Consider the following 13760-nt stretch of genomic DNA (forward strand, 5'->3'; position numbering starts at 1 on the left):
GGAGAGAGCCTTACCCCCATTATAAAATGTGACTAAAATATTTCATTGAGTCGTCTGCCCTTGGTACAACTAACTGTTTTCAGCAAATGTTTGGTAATGCTTTGAATAAAAGATGCTACATGAAAATAAATTGCAATGTTCTCGGCTTCTGCTACTATTTATGTGTATTCTCTTCCTACCATTAGAAATTTATCTTCTTTACATTTAGGGTCTTCTTCAAATAAAATGTACAAAATCCGGTTTTCTAAAATTATTTATTCACTCTTTACCCCCTTCCCCATTCATTCTTCAAACAATTTACTAGATACCCACTGAGCACCTGTGCCGACTAGCAGTGTGTTAGGGGAGGGGAAACACAATGCATGGTCTTGCTCTTCAGGAGTACAAGCTTTGGAGAAGACAGGACTCACAGGTGTGAAGCAGCTGGGCACCAATGCCAGGCAGTATACAATGGGATCAAAGACATGGAGAGCTTGAAGAGTCTGGAAAATGAAGCAGAGTGTGGGAAATGCAGCAATGAGACACTAATATTAGATGCTAGTATCAGAGAGTATTGATAATAGAGAGTATCATACCAGTGCAGTTATCACTGACCAGGTGCCAAGTGTGAGGTCCTGTACTTCGGTTATATATTCTCATGATGGGGCCCACTGCCACTACGTGAAGTAGGCAATGTTGTCTTGCTGTACAGAGAAGGGTCCTCAGGGAGGAGCCTGGGATTGAGTAGAATTTGGAAGAAGTAAAATATGAAGAGCTGGTGAGGAGAAAGAAGGTATTTCCTGGGGAAAATGGTGGACGTGTTAGGAAGACTTGGCCCTGAGGTTCAGGGAGATGTGGTGGGAGTAAAATGAGATCAAACAGAAGAGCAGGATTTGGGGGTGATGGGAGATGAGGTTACTAACTTAGGTAGGAGTGGAGTCAGGTCGAATGAGGCCTCACATAGAGGCTGCGTGGGAGTTTGGACTTTGTCCTGCAAACATGGATCTTCCTGGGAGGTATTTGGGTGGTAATGACTACATATAAGGCTACATGCGGCCATCAAATGGTTCAGTGGCTTAATAACTGAACTGAAACATTATCCTCATCATTGATTTTGTTTTTATTAGGTCCCTGTCAGGGTTTGGGTATTTGGTAGAAGTAGTAAGTGCATGAAAATTTACCCTGGCCATGCATGCTGACTGAAGTAATTTTTCTTAGAGCACTGACCTTGGTGGCCTCTCCACCCCTATGCACACGCATGCACACATACACCCACACACACTGTGTGCGTACATGTACATGTGCACTAACAAACACACACACTTCACTCAAAAAAAAAAAAAAAGTCACCACTGGCTGCCATGTTGGTCATCTGTAACCCCAACCCCTTACCAGTGGGTCCAAGCTGTGCCAGTAGGATTGCCTTTCCTGGGAATTCAGAATTCTGGAACTTGGCTGTGGCTATTCTATACTGTGTATGTTTTCTCTTACACTGAGATACTATGATCCTCAAGAGAGGCAGCAGGGGCAGAGGGAGCAGGGAGAGAAGAAAAACTCTGTGTACTGCACTTTATGGGATTATCTTTTGTTTTTGGAAATACCATTTTTAAAGGGGAAAATGATCGAATATTGGCTGTTTTATCTATTTATTTATTAAAGATTTTTTTTTATTTATTTGAGAGAGACAGCAGAGTGAGTGAGAGAGAATAGGAGTGGAGCAGGGAGGGGAAGAGGGAGAGGGAGAGGAGGAGAGTCCACTGAGCAGGGAGCCTGACACAGGACTCCATCCCAAGACCCTGGGATCATGACCTAAGCTGAAGGCACATGCTTCACCAACTGAGCCACTCAGGCATCCTGGATATTGGTCATTTTATATCATTCTCCTGATGTCCGTACAGATGCATGAGTGAACCACATCTGCTCTTAGGCCACTTCTAGTGAATTTCTCTTCTGTCTTAAACCAATCTGAAGTGCCTTTCTCTTCACTTGCAATGTTGCAACACGTACAGTTTCTGACGGCAAAAAGTGTGCTATCAAAAGAAGAAAAGAAGACTGGTGGTTTGCATCATTAATTGCCATTCTCCAGGCAAATTGGATGGACAGAGGGTCTCCACTGGCCTATGACAAAGCCATGGAGACATCTTATTTGGGGATCTCGGGGAGAGATTGTGGTGCACTTAGCCACCATCCTGCTATGCTCGTCTTTCTACCTGCGGACATTCACTCTTTAATTCAAGAGCCTTCCCCGCGTTGCTCACTCTCCTCAGTACAGGCCCTGGAGCCCACTCCCCTGTGCCAGCCACCTCTCTACTCCGTGTGGCTCCCAGACTTTTGGTCTCCCTCCCAGAGTGGCCCCACAGGCCACTGGCCTCACTTTCCTCTGAGCACAACCAGTCTTTCTGTCTGCAATTGCAGACGATCACACCTAACACTGATATGTGGTTATCTTCACAATCTAATTGCTATCTGCCCAGACAACGTATTTTACACCAAGATCAGTCTTTGAGTGATGAATGATGAAGAATTCAAGCCTGCCACAACCATAGTCCTGGATTAGCAGAGGAAATAGTTTGGTGGTGAATATGTCCTTAATATCACACCTCAAAAGTGAGTGTCTATCTTTTGTGACTTCAAAAATTTCTAGATATTTAATGAATGACAGTATGAATTGGTGAATGCTTATTTCAAGATGTCCTCACCCATGTGATTCCTTTCCTCCTGTGAGCTATATGGTCCTTCAATCTTGTAGCACGACAACCCTACGAAATGCCTCTCATGCTAGGATGGGAGCCATAAAGGACATGGGCCTTGCTTCTTATAAAACACTCATTCTGACAAGTGTTTTGCTTTTTGAGTAGATAATGGAGGTTCATACCATGTTGAGGAAGTCTCGGAAGATTGATTGATGATGGCAAGGGTAATGTAGAGAAACAATGTGAATCATTTTACCTGGGGTATCGCCACATTGTGCTCTTGTAGGAAGAATGAAAAGAACTTGAATGGTCAACAAGACAAGAAAGAATCATAATTTTAGGAGGACATAAGAGGTTGGGGCATAGAGAGGCAAGGTGAGAAGTGTGTAGCAGTTTGGCTATGATCTGACCAAGTTTGGGTTTGCGTTTGTCAAAAGTCAATGGTGCACAGATAATCTGGAAAGTCCCGTTGTTAGGGCATATGGCGCTTTCCTCTGTAACTAGGTAAATGGATGGGATGGGGGCAGTGACAAGGGATTTCCCTTCATCTGGAATGTTGTCTTCATTTGGAAGAAGACACTATGTGAATCTATTACTCATTTTTTTTCAAAGCACACATATAAGAGAAAAAGTCTACAAGTAATTCAGACAATATAATATTTATCAATTCAATTGGGTGGGAAGTTGAGCGATTGTCACTATATTTGTAACTTCTGAAAAATTATTTATATCCAAGGGATTTGGTGATGTTAAGGAAGAATCTGCATTTGCTCAATTCAGGGTCTGCACCCAAACTCAGGGCCAACTATACTTTTGGAAGAAGTAGAGAAGCTAGGAGTGAATAAAATTCAGTTTTGTCCACTTGATAAAAGACTGTCTCAGCGTACATTCAATCAGGGATCACAGTAAATATTTATTGCTATTTCCTAAAGGGGTTATAGGTTTACAGGAGAGAAAGTGGTGGTTGAGATAGGGCACATTCTGCTGCTTAGGAGCTACTGCACTCTGGGGGGGCATTGCCCTGAGAGGGCATACCGATTAGCAGGAACCACTATTCTCAGAATGACGCCACCCTGTTCCCAGGCAAATGGTCCAGGCTTAATTAACTGGCCGGAGTCATGGTATCACACAAACCCAACTGTATCAGTTCATGCACTTTTCGGACCCCATTCACAGAGCAGGCATAGATGGAGGCTAACTGTGGGCTTCTATGCTCCTTTGCCCTGACTAATTAGAGGCCGGCAGGACAGCAGTGCTCCTGTCTCTCTACTTCCCAGCAGATTTTATGGTGAGTGGACTTGGCCTTGGGCCTGCGTGTGCATGCTTTAGAGATTCAAGACCGCCTTCTCACTGGCATTGCTTTTTTACATCCATGATAGCCAAGTGCTGCCCATACCTTTCTACCTGAGTCTTATGACTGCCCAGAGCCTCTCCATCCCCCACTGGGGCCTTGGCCCCATGGCACAGTCCTGTTACCCCACTTGAATGGGGGCAGCTCCCTGCTGTATTTCTGCCTGTCCCAATCCCTGGGGAACTGGCGTGTTCTGCCCTTCCCTCTCTTGCTCGAGTGGACTTTCCGGTATGACTTGGCTCAGGGCTGGGGAGTCCTGTTCTCCCCACTTGGTGCCAACGGAACTGGATCCCGTCCATGGACTTGCTTTCTCTGGACTCCTTAAACATGAATGCTTTTGCTGTGTGCCAGTGGGACTTGGTCTCTTGGACTCTTTGTCCGCTCTCTTGTGTGGTTCCCATCATCGTTCTCTTCCTGCCCAACAAGTCACACAGCCTAACTCCATTCTCCAACTTATCAGCAAGCAATCATGACAAAGCCAATTCGGGGGTCCCAGGCATCACAGATGCTGTCTGTCTAACTCAGCAGATAGACAGCAGACCATATGGGGACAGAAGGAGTAAGAGTTACTCCTTCTCTTCCAGGACAGCCCCCAAACTGGAATAGTACCAAGGGCTGATGACTTTTACTGGGGCTTAGGGTCATGATGTAAGAGTAAGTCATTTACTTTTCTTGCTAAAACTAAAACTAAAAAAAAAAAAAAAAAAAAAAAAAAACCTACTAAAAAAGAAAGATATATGTGTTATGTTGTTCTTGTTGGTCATGACTGGTTATCTCAAAATGCACAGGGCAGTTAGTAGTAAGTAGTGGGGGGAGACAGTCTTACAGGGAATATTCATGTTTTCGAGGAAGTTCTGATGTATGAGAATTTTAGTTTGGAGTAACTTCTTGGGGGAAGCCACCCTTATGTCTAAGTTAGAGTGTGCCACCATAATTAATTTTCCAACTTTTCTAAGGTTTCCAGAGATTTATTTTTCTGACTCTTGGGAGTGTCTGTGCTGTAAGACTAGGCCTTTGAGTTCTGAACAAGATTCAATTTACAGTTCTTTATTAAGCATTTGGGAAATTTAAATATTCCTCATTTCAGGAGACTATCCCTTTTGAGATCATGGCAAACAGTTCCCTCATCATTCCAGACAGGCAGGGTCTATGTCTTCCCTCCCTAAGGACAGATTCTGAGTCTTTGATTCATGTTTGATTGACATGACAAATCCCAATTGTAAGTTTATAGATGAGCCCTCCAAAAGATAAAATAGGAAAAGTATTTATTTAAATTACTCCTGGTTTTGCTTTTTAAAGTATGTTATTCTTAAATTGCTGTGCTTCATGTGAATTACGTACAAGTGATGGTTTTGCAAAAACATGGTGCTTACATGACATCACATGCTACCACTGAGATGCCACAAGACATGATTTTATTAATATAGTTTAAAGTTAAGGGTACAGGTTTGATCTGTTTTCAAATTAACAGCCAGGGGACCTGCATTTCCAAGCAGGGGTGGAAGCTTTGATGCCTCATTAAGCAAACGCCATCAAGCATTAGCTCCCTGTTATCTAGCAAAGCAACTTTCTTGGGAACTGATACAACGTCCCTTTTCTCCATCCACCATTGCAACTGATTCTGTTGATAACATCATTACTATGTGTTTTCTATGGTTATAGCTTCCATTTTATATGATTTCATTGGAACTTCTGCTTGTGAAGTTTTGCTTCTCTCCTTAGAATTTTAGAGTTCCAAATTTTAAGCGGATTTGGACAAGGTTCTAATTCTTCTGTAGACAAAAGATTTTTGAGGGAATTTGGCTGTGAGCGAGGGGTACAAATAGGTTCTGTGTGGTGATGGTTTCATTGCTTACTGCTCACTTAGCCTCACAGCTAATGTTATCACTGTTTTAAATATTATTTATTAATAGCAACCACCACTGAACTAAGTGTTCTTCTATGTACATTATTAGCGTGTTAATTCAATGGGGTTAGACATTTTTTCCCTAGAGGAGCTTGAATCCCATTATTGCCATGTCTCTCTTATTGGGAAAGTTTGCAGACATCGGTGAACTCTGTAACCAGCTCTCCCTGTGCTCACTGAGGGGTAGTAATTACATTTTTGTGGGGGTAGTGAGAGATAACCTGTGAGCATGTAGGTTAATTATTTTTTTCCCTGCTGCGTTCTAGAATAACAGTGTTTTCATAACTGCAACCTTTTTGTAGGAGAGGTCCCTCAAGACTAAAAATTGGCTATAATAAAATAACAATAATATTCTTTTCAACAATAATGGTGGAGATAATTGTACAGTGAAGAGATGCCGTGAAAAGTTTGCCTGGTCACCACCATGACCTGGCCTACTGCTGTGTCATCCTCAGACTTGCCATTTTGGCATGAAATAATGTGCCTTCATTTTTTTACTCTTCTTTATGATAATCTGGAAGTCTTGAGTGCCTAAACCAAGCCTAATGGATTGTTGAGAAGCCACAATAATGACATTTTATTCTATTATTATAATTTGTTTTCAGGAGGCATATTTTTAATTATTTGCATGAATAATGTCATTATGTATTCATGCCAATATAATTCTGATAATTAATTTACATGATGGAAATTTCTTAGTGATTTTGATGTCAATGTTAATAGCAACATCTGATAGTTGATCTGGGGATGTTGACATAAATTTAACTTTCAATATATTATTGCCAACACCACCGGCAGTATAAAATTACTTTGCAAGAAAAGAAAAAATCCATTGGGGAAGAATTTCAATGAAAAAGAAAGTGAACCTTCCCTAGGGTTTATGGGTCCAGAACAAAATATATGCACTCAGATGTGACAAATGACTTACTTGGACAGAGACTAGGGGAAATGAACCTGTCGAAACGTGTAGCTTCCTACAAAACAAACAAACAAACAAACAAACAAACAAACAAACAAACAAAAAAACCTTGCTGTGAAAATATTGTACATGCTGGAAGATGTGGTTCTTGCAGCCACTTTTTTTTATTAGTTTGTTTTCATAATTTTTAAAAAATCTTTCATAACTTTTGAACTCTTTGTGTGCTTCTTTTGTATTTTGCCTTTGTCAATTTGAATTGTACTTGAGAAAATTAACAGGGAAAGTGATAGGTCATTGTTATTTTACAGAACAAAAACCCATTGTGTATGTCCGAGAAAAGCTCTGTTTACATCTGTCTTAATCAGTTAAATAACTGATGTGGCTAAATCCATTATAGAAGAGTGGACCCTGTTAATGGGGTGAACTTCTCTTCACGTAACTGCAGAAAAGATGCTCTTTGGGTTCCACTGTGGGAGGGAACCGTAATTCATCGTATTCATTGTATTGTTGGGAGTTGTAAACAGCAAATGGAACCCCTCCTACTCAGATGCATATATTTGCATATGTGTATGTGTGTGTGTATTTCTGATTTAAAAATTTTGGAATTTGGGGGTGCCTGAGTTGCTCAGCCAGCTAAGCACCCAACTCTTGGTTTCAGCACAGGTCATGATCTCAGGGTCCTGAGACTAAGCCTCAGGTCCATGTTCAGAGTAGAATCTGGTTGATTTTCTCTATCTTTCTCTCCCTCTGCCCCTTCCCCCTCTCTAAAATAAATAAATCTAATAAAAAAATATAAAAATATTGGATTTTATAGGTCTGCTACTTTTTAAGTGGAAAACATCCTAAAATCCTGACTGACCAGATTTGTCCTTAACGAATGCAGCTGTTTTTCCAGGCTCACCCCTCACCTACAAAGAGAGGCACCATCTTCCCTAATGTGACATCAGCACCACAGGACATGCTCCAGACTATGTAATAGGTGACACCCCACTGACTTCTATTGGTTCAAACTCACTACTATGGCTCTTAGGTTCTTTATAGAAATCAGTTTGCAAAATACACCCTTGAATAAGGTGAGCATGGGGAAGTAATGAAAAAATTCAAGGCCGGTTATAATTTTGATTTGCTTTTGGCTTCGGAGATGCCGCTGTATTCTGGTGGCCAGACAGATGGGAAAAACTATGGTACTGCATTCTATTCAGTAGGTTAGTTATTTCAGGTTATCGTGATTGAGAAAAATGAGGAAGGCAAGGACTCTAGCCATAGATAAGATACTTTTGTCAGCTCAAGCCTTTTTCACGTCCTTGCTATCAACAACAGTGACAGTGTCACTCATTAGCTCTGAACTGACTGGTCTCAGCTCTGTGTGTGTGAAAAGAGGTTTTGTAGGGCAGTAATTAGTATGGGCAGATACAAAACACAGCCAATCCTGGGTCTCTCCTCAGTGGGTAGAGTCTTGCTGCTTCTCAAAAGCAGAAAGCATTCACCCCCACCACATTCACCTCTCTATCTCCCATTTTCTCTTCCAGTCAAAAAGGGAAGATGGAAGTGAAGTTGGAATACATGTAAGTAGGATGAGCTAATTCAGTGTAGTCGGGGCCACTGAGCTGGTTCTCTAAACTGGATTTAATGAGTATTTTGAGAGTGCTTATTTTGATTGGTTGATTGAAAAAACTTCACCACCACTGAGAACTGAATTTTGAGTTTGAATATTTTTGAACAAAAACTATACACTATATGATTTGTCAGAATTCATGAGAAAGGGTAAAATCACTTCCCATGGGCTTTGTTGTGATTAATTGATCCCGATAATATATTAAAATATATTCCTTGGGGTGTTGCACAGACATAATTCAAGGGAAAAATTTATAATTGACACTTAGTAACTTTTCAACCCTGTCATGCTACATTTTCACTCCTTCACTTTATTGGTTTCTAATTGCCTTGAAAATATATTATGCCTCTGACTATAGCATACAGTTCTTTGGCATAAGAACTCAGAAATATGCTTTGACTAAGTTATGAATCACATATTACAAGTAACGGTGGACATTTTTGTTTTGGATTTTCCCAAATATGCTATTTGCAATTGTTTACATACATTAGAATCCCTTGCATTTAAATAGCTCATTATGTAAATATTTAGGAAATAGGTGGATTTTTATTTTCATGGAAAGTTCCACTCAGTCACTGAAGTAAGATGATACCTTAATGTTGACTGCTATATTGCATGTTCAGTAAAGAATACATAAATATAAAATTGAAATCAAATCACACTTAACTTTTGAAAGTAAAAAAAGTAATGTTCATATTTTGAAAATATATAATTAGTAGAACCTACTGGACCAGAAGAATTGCAGTGATAGATTCCTAGGTAACCAGCTTTGGCTTTTCCTGTCTTCTGGCTGGGAAAGCTCCCATGTTCCATCTGGCAGTGGAACTTTTGGCAGCAGAAGAGTTAATTGTTGTATTTATGGACTATGCAATGTGTTTGTGTCTCAGGGCATTTTAGTGCATTTAATGCATTTAGGATTGACCTACTTAAGCTCCCAAAGGCCAGCCACAGCCCTGGTGAATGAAGGCCAGTGACTTGGTTTGCAGATGGCTACTAATCCTATACCTCAGCAAATGAGGTTTCTCTTGCTCACTCTTTGAGAATCACCTAACTTTGTGTTGGATTTACTTCCATACCACAGACCGGTTGCAGAAGGACATTGGCTTTGGGAAGTCCCACCACCGACCCAAGGATCAGATGGGGTCTGGACAAGTGGCAGGTCAAGTGGGCATCAGAACTGTGTCATGTGACAAGTACTGGACTTAGATCCAGGAAGCTGGAGTTCCTGTCCAGTAATGAGCCCTGTAAGCCCACAACTCAGCCTCTGTGAGCTTTGTTTCTCTAATCAACAGAAAAAGGCAAGGGGTAGAGGCCTCCTGAGTTCTTTTGCATTCTACTATTCTCTGATTTTAAAACTTTTGGGTAAACTGTGATTATGCCAAAAAACCCCCCACAGAGTGTGGTAGAAATGGAAACAGCCATTCTATGTCAACTTTAAAAAAGACTTATTGGAAAGAAACGCATGGAAGGGAGAGAGAGGGACCGAATATGTGCCAAAGTGTGCAGACAAGATGAGCATTTTGCTCTGCAGATTCAAAAACACTGAGTTTTTATCAGAAAGGTAAACAACTTGAGTGAGATGACCTATGTAAGGCACCCACATGGCAAATGCTGCAAAATGATAGCTCTGATTACCATTGCTATTGTGGAGATGTGGCAAGGGTCTCCTTCACACACACACACACACACACACACACACACACACACATTCCTCCAGTCTGGCTTCTCAGGTAGATGTTCCTGTTAATAACTGATATCTCTACAGAAAATATTCATGTCTTATTAAACAGGTATATTTGATATCTAGGTTTAATAAAAACATATCTATGTTTTTAAATGATATTTAATGTTTAATAAAATCATATGCTATGCTTTAACTCTCCCATGTCTTGGTGAGCATAATTCAGCAGCCCCCCAAAATTCAAACATAGTCGAGGGGTGCCTTAGTCAGTTAAGCATCAGACTCTTGGTTTCAGCTCAGGTCATGATATCAGGGTCGTGGGATTGATCAGGCTCCATGCTCAGTATAGAGTCCGCTTGGAATTCTTGCCCTTTCCTTCTCCCTCCTCCTTTCCTCTTTTCCTGTTAGTGCTCTCCCTTTTTCTCTCTCTAAAATAAATAAATAAAATCTTAAAAAAATAGTGGAGAGCCATCAACTCGAATCACCCTCACAATCTATGGCAACTTATTTGTGTACATCATGCAAGTGTCAGGAGAAAGATTGCTCTTAACTCCAGGTGGGAAGTAGGTAGGAGCTGGTGCCTCCAAGAATATGGACAATGTTTGACTACTAGCACAGAATAACAAAATCAGAAGAATTTTCAACCCCAAGGAAATAGAAAATGAACATTAATGTTTGATTAGGATTTGGATGACTTTGGAAAACCAGCCAAATCTCCAACCCTTATCAGTTGGTTGTAAATTGGTGAAAGGGTGAGATTGAATGTGTGAAAAGGCAGCATGGTCATGAAGCAAGGAAAGTACTAGAATGCTTCTCTCCAGTCTCCCCACTTCAACAGTTAAGTAAAGAACTACGTCTTCTTCAAATGCAAAGATTTCATCAGATTTTTAAAAATTGTGCAAAAATTTGAAAATGTCCCTTGGTTACTACTTCCTGCCCTCTCTGGGTCCACCACTGGGTCTTTCTTGCCATATGTATCAAATATCAAGCTTTTTGGGAGCATGGTCCATATTAACCCTTTGTTGCCTGTCTTTCACATTCATTTTACTGAAAGCATCTCTCAAAACCCTTGTGACTGTCTTGTGTCTTCTACTTCAGAGTTCAGTTCGCTCCGTGTGCTACAACCCAGTGCTGGCATGCCGTGACATACCCAGAGCTTCTGCTTCTGTTTTCATCCGTCTTTCCTTATGTGGCTTCGTTATCTTGGGTTGTCTGCCCACGTTGTCACATTTTGAAATTTTGGGCAGCCCGGGTGGCTCAGTGGTTTAGCGCTGCCTTCGGCCCAGGTCATTGTCCTGGAGACCGGGATGGAGTCCCACATCGGGCTCCCTGCATGGAGCTTGCTTCTCCCTCTGCCTGTGTCTCTGCCTCTCTCTCTCTCTCTCTCTGTGTCTCTTATGAATAAATAATGAAATAAAAAATGCTTTAAAAAATCTTAAATTAATTTCAAGATAAATAATTGATGCCATCTCTCCATACATTGCTATCCTTTTACCACCAAGCGTGCTGTGTTTTTTCCTCCCCCCAACACCTTTCAATCTTCCTTTTCTTTTTACGACACTCATTTTGTTTTGTATTATTGTCTTCTTCCTATTTCTCTGTCACTCCCACTCACCCTCCCCAAACATGCTTATCAACCTGATTGTAAGCTCATTTTTTTTGGGGGGGGGATCTTGTTTCGTTTTTGTCTTTTCTGAGGTTAGGAAATCAGTACATGACAAGGTAGAGTCTCAATTTCTATTTGAACTGAGTTGAAAAAAATAAATTATATTTTTCCCAATACCTACATGCATCACCTGCAGTACTAGAATGGAATTTTAATATTTTGGGCATTGTAGGGAAGGTACTAAACCCGGTAAGTGAGTGGTGCTGTGTCTGGGGCACTTCGCTTCAGCAGGCAGCTGGGCACTGCCTCAGGTCTGTACAAAGTGTCAGGGATCCTCAGCGTTGGGCAGAGAGAATGCCAGAACTTGGTGGATGCAGGAGGCAACTCTTCATCCCCTGTGCCATGTCTCTCTGGGACCTGAGAAGCCATCCAATGCTCAGCTCAACCCAGGGATGGGGGCACCAGTTTCTATAATTAGAAACTATCTTCTGATCAGATTGGGTTCCTTAGAAATCTGTGTCCGTTCATTTGATTAATCATTTTTCATTTATTGCAATTTTGCCACTCTCAGCCTAGAGGTAAAGAGGCATTGTGATTTTAATCCAGATATTCTGAGATGCCAGAAAACCCATGAAAAGCCTAAGCTCAAGATATTTTTAAAGAAGGGAAAATGCCAGAACTTCTCATTTTTCTCAGTATTTCTGAAGGAGAGAGTTTCATCTAGAACCAGGGGTCATGGGTACATAACGAGGGGTCCCACTACAAGTAGTGGTTAGAATAGCCCTGATTCAACCACTTATCCCTAAAAAGGAGCTCAGTTGTCGAGCATCTGCCTTTTTGGCCCAGGGCGTGATCCTGGGGTCCTGGGATCAAGTCCCACATCGGGCTCCCTGCATGGGGCCTGCTTCTCCCTCTGCCTGTGTCTCTGCCTCTCTCTGTGTCTCTCATGCATAAATAAATAAAATCTTCTAAAAAATTTAAAAAAATGAAAATAAAAAGTCTAAGTCATTCTTTCTGTCTTCTCCAAACTGGGAAATATCTGCTGTATAATTTGGTGAAGTCATTCCGGTTGTTATTATTGTCTGGAACACTTTTTCTGGATTAGTTACGTCAGTTCGTCAGTTACCTTTCTCTCTTACCGGTGATTAACCAAACATATTATCAGACATATTATTTAGCTCCAGGACTCAAAACTTTTACTGTGCTTTAGGAAATTGGCTGAGTCTCAGAAAATGGGAGCAAATGAATCACTTTCTATGGGAGGAAATTGAGGTCAGTTTGGCATCAGGATAGTTGAGATCCTTGACTCTAAAATATCCACAGACCCCCCGCCTCCTCACCTTACTCATCACAGCTGACGAAGTGTCATTTTGATCCCGGATCCAGGTTTCTTCTTCACTGGAGGTTCATTACATGCAATGCCTGATTCAGACACAGACATTCTGAAAATCCAAAGAGGGCTAACCAAATCACTGCGGCTTATTCTTATACTCCCCGGAAAAAAAGACAGGTTTATAAATGAACAGTTTCATAACTGTTCACTGATTATTCTGCCCACCATGTCAGTTTTGATTATTGTGTAAAAAATAAAAATGCCTGCCTCTATTTTGTAGACTTGCCAGCCGTGCTCAATAGCTGCAAACTGTCAAGTGCTTGGATATGCGTGCTTCTGTATAGAAATGTTTAGTTTAATAAATTGTGTCTTTTTGTAATATATTGTGACTTTAAGTCACTCTCCTTTAAAATATATATATTTATACATATACGTAAATATATATATCTTCATATGCACATGCGCACACATCCCACTCAGGAATGCATAAATACCTCACTTTATATTTTTATCACTATTATTTGTAAATAGGAAATGAAGTTACAATCCTTGAAATTATAATGGCAAGCACACAAAGACACAGTTGCTGGCACAGAATTCAATTAACAGATAGTAATCACCCCTGGGTGACTGTGTGAGGTAGAAATATACAGGCATGCTAATAAGTAATATCTTAA

The 13760-nt window shown here is 40.9% G+C and overlaps 1 long non-coding RNA gene across 1 annotated transcript; it reads right to left on the reverse strand.

Annotated features, from left to right (window-relative positions):
• Positions 1 to 238: 238 nt before the first annotated feature.
• Positions 239 to 13354, reverse strand: LOC144284880 (uncharacterized). The gene is made up of 2 exons (XR_013353300.1): positions 13091 to 13354; positions 239 to 482 (listed from the first exon to the last, which is right to left on the reverse strand). It is a non-coding gene; the product is annotated as an uncharacterized LOC144284880 (long non-coding RNA).
• Positions 13355 to 13760: the final 406 nt, after the last annotated feature.

Source organism: Canis aureus, chromosome 1 (assembly GCF_053574225.1).
Source record: "Canis aureus isolate CA01 chromosome 1, VMU_Caureus_v.1.0, whole genome shotgun sequence".
Taxonomy (NCBI): domain Eukaryota; kingdom Metazoa; phylum Chordata; class Mammalia; order Carnivora; family Canidae; genus Canis; species Canis aureus.